The sequence below is a fragment of the Palaemon carinicauda genome, chromosome 1 (assembly GCF_036898095.1).
Source record: "Palaemon carinicauda isolate YSFRI2023 chromosome 1, ASM3689809v2, whole genome shotgun sequence".
NCBI classification, from domain to species: domain Eukaryota; kingdom Metazoa; phylum Arthropoda; class Malacostraca; order Decapoda; family Palaemonidae; genus Palaemon; species Palaemon carinicauda.
The window spans coordinates 153,947,724-153,958,666 of NC_090725.1; positions in this window are offsets into that span (position 1 = coordinate 153,947,724).

A 10,943-nucleotide genomic window follows, 5' to 3' on the forward strand; every position below is an offset into this window, starting at 1 on the left:
GAGTAGAGTGCCTAGGCGACTGAATTTTCTAAATTTATCCACCATAGCGTAAGTATGAGTGTACTGAGTAAATACATCGACAAATACACATGTTTATTTATGTTTATTCATATCAGTAGGAAATAGTCCTACTACATCCATGGGTACCCTATAAAAGTCAATAGAAGTCACAGGTCACTTTATGGCTTCCTGTACAATGTTTTTTTTTTTTTTTTTTTTTTTTTTCAATTAAACAGTCACAAGTATGGCAACATTTTATATGGATTTTCATTGACTTTCTCATTCTTAATCAAAATAGGGATTCATGTGCAGTCCTTGATATTTTATCAATGCCCAAATGGGTAACTATTTGATTTTCCTAGAATCATTGCTCCCATTCTTTCCATGTTTCAACCTTTTCAGTCAATCTCACCTACATCATCAGGGCACTTATTATGGACATCCCCGACAATGTCCTGTGTTACCCATATACATTCACCTAGATTATTTTTTCTCTCTCTCTCTCTCTCTCTCTCTCTCTCTCTCTCTCTCTCTCTCTCTCTCTCTCTCTCTCTTACATGGATCCCATTTTATGTTCTGACTGCTCTATGCGAGAAATTTCTCATTTTCTATTTATAACTATTTTTTTGACAGACTAACTCAACATTTAGGGTCTTTTCTTTCTTCCTCTTTTGATACCTAATAGTTACACCTACTAGTGCACCTCTGGAGAGGACATCAGCTACTTTGTTAAGCCAGATTGATACCTACGCACTTTTTTGTTGCGACGTGTTGCGACATGTTGTGTTGTGTCACCCCGCAAAATACCTCATAGCAGCTTGTGGTCTTGTGATAGCTCGTGACAAAACCTCGCTCGCAAGAAAATTGTAAAATGTCACGACGTCTTTATGTTTTTAAAACATGTTTAAATTTTGTCGTGGCATTGTGCGAGGTGGATGACCTCGCACCACCTCGCAAGACAGGTTTCACGACGTCGTACACACACCTTGTAGGATGTCGCCCGTGCTCGTGCCATTCCATGCCACCTCGAGCCAGCTATGACTCCTTGCGACCTTTTGCGAGGTGTTTACCCCTTCCAGCGAGCAGCTACGCACAGTCGATGATATGTGGCAACTTTGTCTGAGATGATGATGTTTTGACGACGTTTTTAACGCTGATTGGTTTGAGCGTGGGCAGGCCTGAAATATCGAGCGCTGATTGGTTGTTAGTGGTGAGTGGGTGGTATATAAAGGGTTTCTAGGCCCGGCATCAATCATCCATAGTTCAGCTTGTGCAGAAATACTATTATCCAAGGAACCGGAGATGCCACCTTCTTTGGTGGTGCAAGAGACGGAGTCTGCTAATGATTCTGTAGTAGAAAAAGAACCGGTAACAGGACTTAGTGGACTACAGCAACTGCAAAAAAAAAGCCGTATCAGCTCAGCAAGAGAGACATACCAGACTACCTCATCATAGATGCCCAAACTTCTGAGATTGCCGATTTTGTTAAGAATCACCCACCTCTCTATGGCAAGCAGGACAAGCAGTGGTGCAATCCCACACTGACGGAGACCCTGGGGACCGAGCTTGCAGCAACCTTTCCTGACTGTACTTTCCTGGAAGTGACGAAGTTGTTTGAATAGAAAAGGACAGATTTCTGGAAAATAGAGAAATAGAGCAATAGTGGTGTTCCAGCAAGGAGTAGGACACTGCAATAGGAAAAAGTCATGACCACCTATGAATTTTTCAGGGGATACATAGCCCATGAGAACAGACTATCGAGTGACAGGTTCTCTCCTATCTCGCAAAGGGCCAATTCAGACCTAAATGTCGACGATACCTCAAGTGAGATATCTGGTTTGTCTGCTGCATCAATCATCAAAAGAAGGAGCCTGACGAGGATGAGCCAGCCATCAGAGACAGTAGCCTCCACCACAACAGATGAGCAGAAGGGATCCGGAAACGCTATCAAGGAGCTCCTGCACAAGGCTAATATGCTGATGCAGAAGAAGGAGGTTGAAGGACCCGAGGCCGAGATCCAGGACTTCGCAACGTACCTGTGTTCCGGACTGTGAAAAGGGTCCTCCATGAACTTCAAGGTTATGTTCGGGAAGATGCTGGAGATGGTCGCAGCCATGGAGGAACCGCCTGAAGGGATATCTTCCATTCAAAATCCCGTGCAAATCCCCTACTATGATAATGACACCACAACCAAAACCTTACAGTGGCAACAACAACTATAAGGAGTCCAGGCAGTAGCAACGTCTCCTCCTACAATAAAGGCAACATTCCAGCAACAACCTTACCAGCCAATTCAGTACCAGCAACAACAGTTCGTGCAACAACCATTCCAGCAACAGCAAGAAACATTTTACATCCCGCAGCAACAGCCAGTCCCACCGCATCAAAATCTGTAACCACTTCCACAACAGCAGCAAGTTTAGATGTTACATATTGCAATGCTATCATATAACTTCCCATATCCACCACCTGCCTGCACTACCTTGCCAAATACTTCCGTTTCCCGAATTTCTGCTGCCTTGGATATGTTGCCCTCGCTGCCATCCCCAAGCGTCTCGAGCATCTCGATCCCCAACGTTGTGTCTGCTGCAATGGAGCTGATGGTCACATCCACCAGGCAGGACACCCCTAAGAATGTGTCGAGGGAAGAGAGTGACCATGATTAAAAAAAAATGTCTAAAATGTATTTTGTAAATATGAAGTAGGTTGCATTTTTTATAAATAATAATCAATCAATCTTTTGTAATCACATATGTATTTGTATGAATGACAGATATTTTTATTTAAATGATGAAGAAATGGAATCTTGAAAAGACTTGAAATTTGAAAATAAAAGGAAAAAGATACCTTAAAAACATGAAATTTATTAACTAAACTTATCTTGCAATGCCAATGAAAATCACTTGAAATGTGCAATGAAAAGGACAGTTTAATTATAAGGATTAAATTAAGAAATAGCCTAACAAATATATAAAAAGTAATTTTAGTTTGATATGACAAATGAAAAACTTGAAAACTTGAAAATACATTAAATTTATTAACAAAATATTTCTTGCTAAGCCAATGAAAAGCAGTAAATTAAAATAAACAAAGTATAGCCAACACTATAGATATACATTTGGAAAATATAGTTGAAATGTACAATGAAAATCACTATGTTGAAATGTACAATGAGAAACATAGATTTTTATTATAAAAGGAATGATTAATAAATAGCATTACCAAACATAAAAAGAAATCTTGCATTTTTTTTTATAAATAATATTTTCCGTCAAACATAATCATTTATAATCATATATATTTTTATATAATGATAGATTTTTTTATGTAAATAATGACCTGAAAATTGGAAATAAAAAGAGAAAGAGAGACCTTAAAAACATGAAATTTATTCACCAAACTTATATTGCAAAGCCAATGAAAATCAGTGAATAGAAATATATAATGAAAATCACTTGAAATGTGCAATGAGAAGCACAGTTTAGTTATATATGGACTGAACACATGAATATATTAACAAACATATAAAAAGATATCTTTGTATGAAATGACAGATGGAAAACTTGAAAAAATTAAAACATTAAATTTATTAACAAAACATTTCTTGCTGAGTCAATGAAAATAAGTAGATTGAAATAAACAAAGAATAGCAAACACTCAAGATATACATTTGAAAAATCTCAAAGTTGAAATGTAAAATGAAAAGCACAAAGTTTTATCATATAAGGAATGTTTAGTAAATTGCATTACCAAACAAATAAAAAGAAATCTTAGTTTGAAATGAAAAACCAAAAACTTGAAATCATTTATTAGCAAAATCTATCTTGCTAAGTCAATGATGAGCAGTTATAAGCAGTAAATGGAAATATACAGGGAATGGCAAAGACTTTAAATATATAGTTAAAATCACAAAGTTGAAATGTACAACAAAAATCACTATGTTGAAATGTACAATGAAAAGCACAAAGTTTTATTATGTAAGGAATGTTTAATAAATGGCATTACCAAACATATAAAAAGAAATCTTAGTTTAAAATGAAAAATAAAAAATTAAAAAATACATTATACATTTATTAACAAAATCATAAGTCAATGATAAGCAGTGATAAGCAGTAAATAGAAATAAAAAGAGAATAGCAAAACTTTAGATATACAATTAAAATCACAAAGTTGAAATGTACAATGATATAAAATTTGGACTTAAGACATTCTAATTTAGAAAAAGACATTTTAAATACATTTGAGGCATCTATTGTGTTGGTCGTCCTCTGGGATAGACAACTCTCTCTTGCCAAGGTACTGCTCCTGCTTCTGAAGAGTAGTAGTAGGCCAGGTAATCTCAGACTGCCTTGAGTAGTTTGATCCCTTTCGATCCATTGGTTGTTCCATGAGACTCGGCTTTTTCCTCCAAGTTCCAGGCAGCATGTTGTGTTGAGTATCTTCTTGGTCAACGTCGTTGGGACCAAGGGATAGTGGTCGAATATGAGACTGTACAAGATACACCCACACATTGTTTTCAGCTCCACTACTTTTGGTTCCTGTTGTATGGTGGCGCCGAAGATTCAGAATCTCGTTTGCAGAATACAGACGACGAGCACGAGACAACCTGTAGCTGTAGATCTTCTTATGGTGATCCTGAGATGTGTGGAAGTATGGTTTCTTCAGCGTTGTCCTTAGCGTAAAGTCATCATCTGCTATTATGTGGAAGCAGATTGGAGTGTCATCATTCGGCAGAGTGCTGTCTTCAGGAAATCCCACTCGGCTCTGCTCAATGGTATAATAAATGTTACACTTGCTCCAGGTTCCTCCATCACCAGCACCTCCTACAGCACCTACATCGACATAGAGGAACCTGTACTTTGCATCTGCTATGGCCATGAGTATTATGTTGTGGAATATCTTGTAGTTATAGCATAGTGATCCTCCTTTCCTGGGCTTCTTTATAGGGACATGCTTTCCATCAATTGCCACAACTTATGGTATTTCCACTTATTTGCGAATACTTCGGCGACTGTCTTCCACCACCTCGGGAGTTTTGGGGCATTTCAGGAATTCATGTTGGTTGGTGTCAATGATGGCTTTGCACACTTCAGGCACAAATCTGCAAATTGCACCCTTGGAGACTCTGAAAGTATATTTTAAACTTTTATAGGAATCCCCACTTGCCCGGAAGCGGAGGGGGACAGCCTCCTTCAATTCCACTGTTAGAGGATCTCTCATTCTCATCTGCCTCTTGGTTAGCATTGAAGAAATGCGGTCAACCATCTCCGTAAATAATCCAGATTCAATCCAGATGAAGTTCTTGTAACCGCTAGGGTCTTCTCGGTGTAGTTCTTGTAGCAGCTGGTCATATTCTCCATGTATGGATCTCCTCATCAGCTATTCCCAGCACTCCATCGTTCTTCTTGCTCGTCTTCTCTCTTGTACTCTAAGTGCTTCCTCTAGTCGATCTTCGGGAGAGTTCTCGAGGATATAGGCTGCAGTTACAATAGGAATACTGGCAATCATGTTGTCTGCCTCCCGTCTTGTGTAACACTCTTGATCCATCCTCTATGGTGGTCAGTAAAGTAGGGACTTCCAAAGGCATTGAGCACTATCTATCTATCTTTCTATCTATCTATCTATCTATCTATATATATATATATATATATATATATATATATATATATATATATATATATATATATATATATATATATATATATATATATATATATATATATATACCTGTATATATATATATATATATATATATATATATATATATATATATATATATATATATATATATATATATATATATATCCCTGGTACTTTTTATGTGACACTTCGGGAGACTTTAAGGTACCTTGAAACCTCATGGCACCTCGCACGTACCTCGCGACACTGCATAAGGTACCTTGCAACACTGCATCATTACGTCACAGAACCTCGTAAATATCTCGCCTCACCTCGTGACACCTCACAAGGAGACATAGCTCCCACCTCGTGGCACTCCAAAAGACAGCCTCGTGACATGTCGCAAGACCTCACATACTCATGTCATGACGTTAACAAAAAAATGGGTGTTTTCACCTACGAGGTAGCACGATCCCACGTCACAACACGTCATAACAAAAAACTGCGTAGGTGTCAACCTGGATTTAGCTTCCTCTTCTATGTGGGCAAAACGATTTATGTTAAACTCAAGCAATATTCTTATCCTCCTAGTTTGTCTAGGAGTTAAATCTCAATTGTATGATAAATCACGAACGTAAGGGCTAACCATCAGATTGCAACTCAATCGGTTGACTAAATAAAAAGAACTGATTCCTCTCCAGAACCAAAGGAATAGTCCATACCTCCTAATCGAATGTATAATAACATTTACCGACCCTTTCAATGCCTTAGAAACAAAACAAACAGGTCGTTTTTTACCTTCATTGTCTCGTTGAAAAACCATGCCATTGATAACTTCGCTACTCATATCCATAGTTCCCCAAAAAAGGACGATCAAATCTTGGATATGTAACTAATCTCTAGATAAGGCAGCTTTCAATTGGTTAAAAGTCCTTTTTTCATCCACTCACCAATTTATTACTTTTCTTTTCTTTCAAGCTTTTAAGGGTCTCTCTAAACCCTCTTATGAATTTACAATAATACCCAGTGAGCCCCTGAAATCCAGCTACTTCCATGGGGGTAAAATATTTAACAATTTCTACTTTATAAGGTAAGGGTCAGATACCTGGTTACAGAAAAAAAAATGCAATTTGGTCAATTAATTTTTATAGCATTATGGCTTAATGCTTCCAAAACTTTACTAATATTGTTATTACGTTCTTCTGCCATTTTCCCTATAATTATAATATTTTCTAGATAAACAAGAACATTATGGCCAATTAAATAATATAACAATGACATCATTACCCTAAAAAGTAATGACTAGGGGCATTTTTCAACTCAAACCGCAGGAAATTAAGTTGAAATAGATGATCGTTTGCTAAAAAGTGTTTTGCCTTTTCTGTCTTCCTGAATGGGCATTTGATAGTAACCAGAGCTCGAATTGATAGGCGTTTAATATTTACTATTCCTAACCCATAAGAGAAATTCTTCGATTGAGGACAGTGGAAATGCATTGTCCTTGGTGACTTCATTCAACTTTTTATAATCAACATACTATCTTACTGAGACATCCCTTTTCCTTACAGCTACAATTGGAGAGGCCCAGGGGGATTCACTTTCCTCTATAATCCCTTGTTCCCTTAATTTACTAAATTCCCTCTCTGTTTCTCCTTGGATATGATTGGCCTGATCTGCCTACTCTTAATCCTATAGAGAAATCGATCATTTCTCCCTGGTGGCTCGTCTTCAATTCCAATTACTTCAATGCTCTAATCAAATTATCTGGCAGCTCTATCCTGAGCACCAGAATTCCAATGATGGGTGGCATGGGATAAAGACCTCACTTACAACACTTATGCCCCCCAGCCATCTCCATTAGTGACGAGGTACCGAGGGATGTGCCACTGCCCGCATGCCAGTTGGCTCCCACTCCATCATACCTGGGCTGCTCGCACTCGCTGCTCTATCAATTGCTGATGCTGCTATGCGAGAGTCATTGGTCTCCCTCGTCTCACCGTTGCCCTGCCTCCTGTTCCTCGGATAATGGACAAGGTTGGTGCAAGCATTTTTGTCGGGCAATCCTAAGATAAATGACTGTAGGCTTGACAGACATAACAATGGTGAGAACCCTGGCTTTGGCACTTTGCTTGTTGGTGTCCCTCTCCCCCACACTGCCAACACCTGGTGAGTCTCCTCCCCTGCTGACTTCCCAAGATGAGAGGTTGGTGGTCACGGCTTCTTTTATACTTTGCTCCTATTGTTGCCAACTGGCCAGAATCATGGAAGCTACACTCCATCATATTTTCTTTTAGTAAAATGTCCAATTTTTTTTTTGTATTGCCATCACTACGTAAAATAACGTGCGCTTATGTGAAACAAATAGCTACATATAAATGGGTTTACTAACCTGCGAATGTACTTTCGGGCTAAAGCAAAATTGTTGTAAGCCCTATATATACATGTTGCAAAACTTAAAACTGACTCTGCCACTAAAATTTTTGGTTGATAAATTGCCTTCCATATCACCTCTTCTTGCATTGCAAAGAGTATTTCTCAACTAAACGTGGTTTTATTTTAGTATCACTAATTAAACAATATGATGGGCAACATGTCACCTCCATTTCTGGAGCATCTTATCTTTACGTAATGTAATTACTTGTGTTGCTTTTTTCTTTTCTGACCACCCATATGTGGCCATTTCAAAGTCTCTCAAAGAAAATTTGATTGATTGAAAACCTTCATTAGGCCATTGGTCGTCGAAAGGCCTAATACTCTCCTGAAGCTCTGGTAATTTTCAAAATACGACAATATGAGTATCCTCACTTGACTGTGTATTTGTATTTACACTAGTGTGCATCTGACCTTTCTTCTTGTGCGTCGGAGATGCTATGGCTCCGTGCTGCTCTTGTTCTCGTTCAGCTAATAACCTACTTATTAGCTCGGTTGTCTTATCTAATCTATTTCCTAAGTATGACGTTAGTTGTTTTTATCTATCATCTTCTTCAACACCACTATAACCTACTGCGCCTTCATTTTTATCTCTTGAAGCAGCAATGTCTAGTACTGTTGTACACCACGTCAGGATAGGCATTTTGAACTTTTATTTTACCGGCTTTAGTTCAGCTTCACTCACAGCATACTCAAACAGACTAAGACATCGGAACATTACGCTTTTACACTTTATGATAAAAGGAGTTTTTACACTTGCAAAGCAAGGATACCAAAAAGATGGGTACCCTATTAATCGATTAGTACAAAAAGCAGTACTGATTTTCTTTTGGGCAAGGGAAGCATTGTTGCTACCTCAATATACTTAGAAATCTCAACTCTGATGGAAAGATACTACCATTCATAAACTTTAAGAGTTCAATGATCTCACGAAGTATTTTATACAAGTCATAGTACTTTTAAAAGGCCGAAGATCTCACTGCACTAAATCAAATGATTACAAAACGATTCTATATATCTTAAAGTCTGGGGCTTCTCCAATGATTGTTAAGCTATGGCACTCAAGTAATTTCGTTCTGCAAGCTGTTATAAATATAAATATATTCATGGTTACACACACACACACACACACACACACACACACACATATATATATATATATATATATATACTGCATATCATGTCTAATATAATTAAACAGTATACAATATATGTATATATTCATATAATAAATTAAAGATATATGTATAGAAAAAATATATTATCACACATACACATACACACAAACATATATATATATATATATATATATATATATATATATATATATATATATATATGTGTGTGTGTTTGTTTGTGGAAATCACGAATTCTGACACGATATAAGCATAAAATATGTATTATGGTCACAAAAGAAAAAATGAAAATCATAGATTGAAGTTAGCACTTTCGTCCATCAGGGTCATCGATAGATTCAACAATGAGAATTCATATGCAAAGACATTATATTTATACAGGAGAAGGGGATCTTACAGCTGTTAATTTTTTCTTAGTTTCAAAATCTGTCGTTTTATACGAAATGTCATTGTTGAGTCTGTACGAAAGTACTAACCCCAATCAAGTCTTTTCATTTTCCTTTCGCGATTATAATATATATATATATATATATATATATATATATATATATATATATATATATATATATATATATATATATATATATATATATATATATATATTATATATATATATGTGTGTTATATATATATATTATATGGCATCAGCCATTACCAGTCCACTGCACAACAAAGGCCTCAGAATTTTCTATTCCTGTCTGTTTATAATCTTTCTGTGGCTGTTTATACCAACAAATGTTCGTGATTCGCCCATCCAGCGCCTTTTCTTCCTTCCCCTGCTTCTTTTGCAAGCTCTAGGGACCCATTTGGTAATTTTTAATGTCCATTAATTATCTGTCATTCACATTATATATCGTCCCCATGCCCATTCTTTTTCTTGCATGTATTTAGAATGTCCTCTTCTATAGCTTCCTCTACATCCACGCTCCTCTTTTTCTTTCTCTTGGGGGTAATCCTATCAATATTCTTCTCTTAGGTCATTGAGTTGTAACTATCTTATGTTCTAAGGCTTTAGTGAGGCTCCAAGTTTCTGATGTATATTTAATTTACCGAAAGGTCCCATAAACAGGTTCCTCCATGACCCTCATTTGTTGTGTCTCTGCATTCTCATTGAACACTAATTTAGTTTTATTCAAACTCATTTTCAGTCCTACATTTCTACTTCCTCTATTCAAATCGTCTATCTAATTTTGTAACTCTTCCTAAGATTCACTAAACAGAACAATGTCATCTGCAATCTTAAGCTGTTAAGGTATTCCCCATTAATGTTAATTCCTACATTTTTCCAATCTAAATTTTTAAAAACTTCTAGTTCTGGTGTGAATAATTTAGAACATATTGAATCTCGTTGTCTTAATCCTTTTTCCATCCGAATTTTCAACCTAAGTTTATGTAGATTTAGGATTACCGTACCTCCCGTATAGATGTCTTCAAGTGTTCTAATAGAATATTCATCTATTCCTCGTCTTTGAAGGGCGTTTATTGTTGCTGAAGATTTGCGAGAGTGAAAAACTTTCTCTTAGTCTATATATGCCATACATAGTAGTTTGTCATACTCTGTTGATTTTTCCATCAGCTGGTTAATTATATGGATATAGTCAGTTGTTAAGTACTCACTTCTAAAGCCTGCTTGTTCTTTTGGTTACTTAAAGTCCAACTATCTTTCTATTCGGCCTTTTATGACCTTTGTAAATATTTTATATATTATTAAGGGTAAACTTATTGGCTGGTAATTTTTCAGGTTTTTTTTCATCTCCC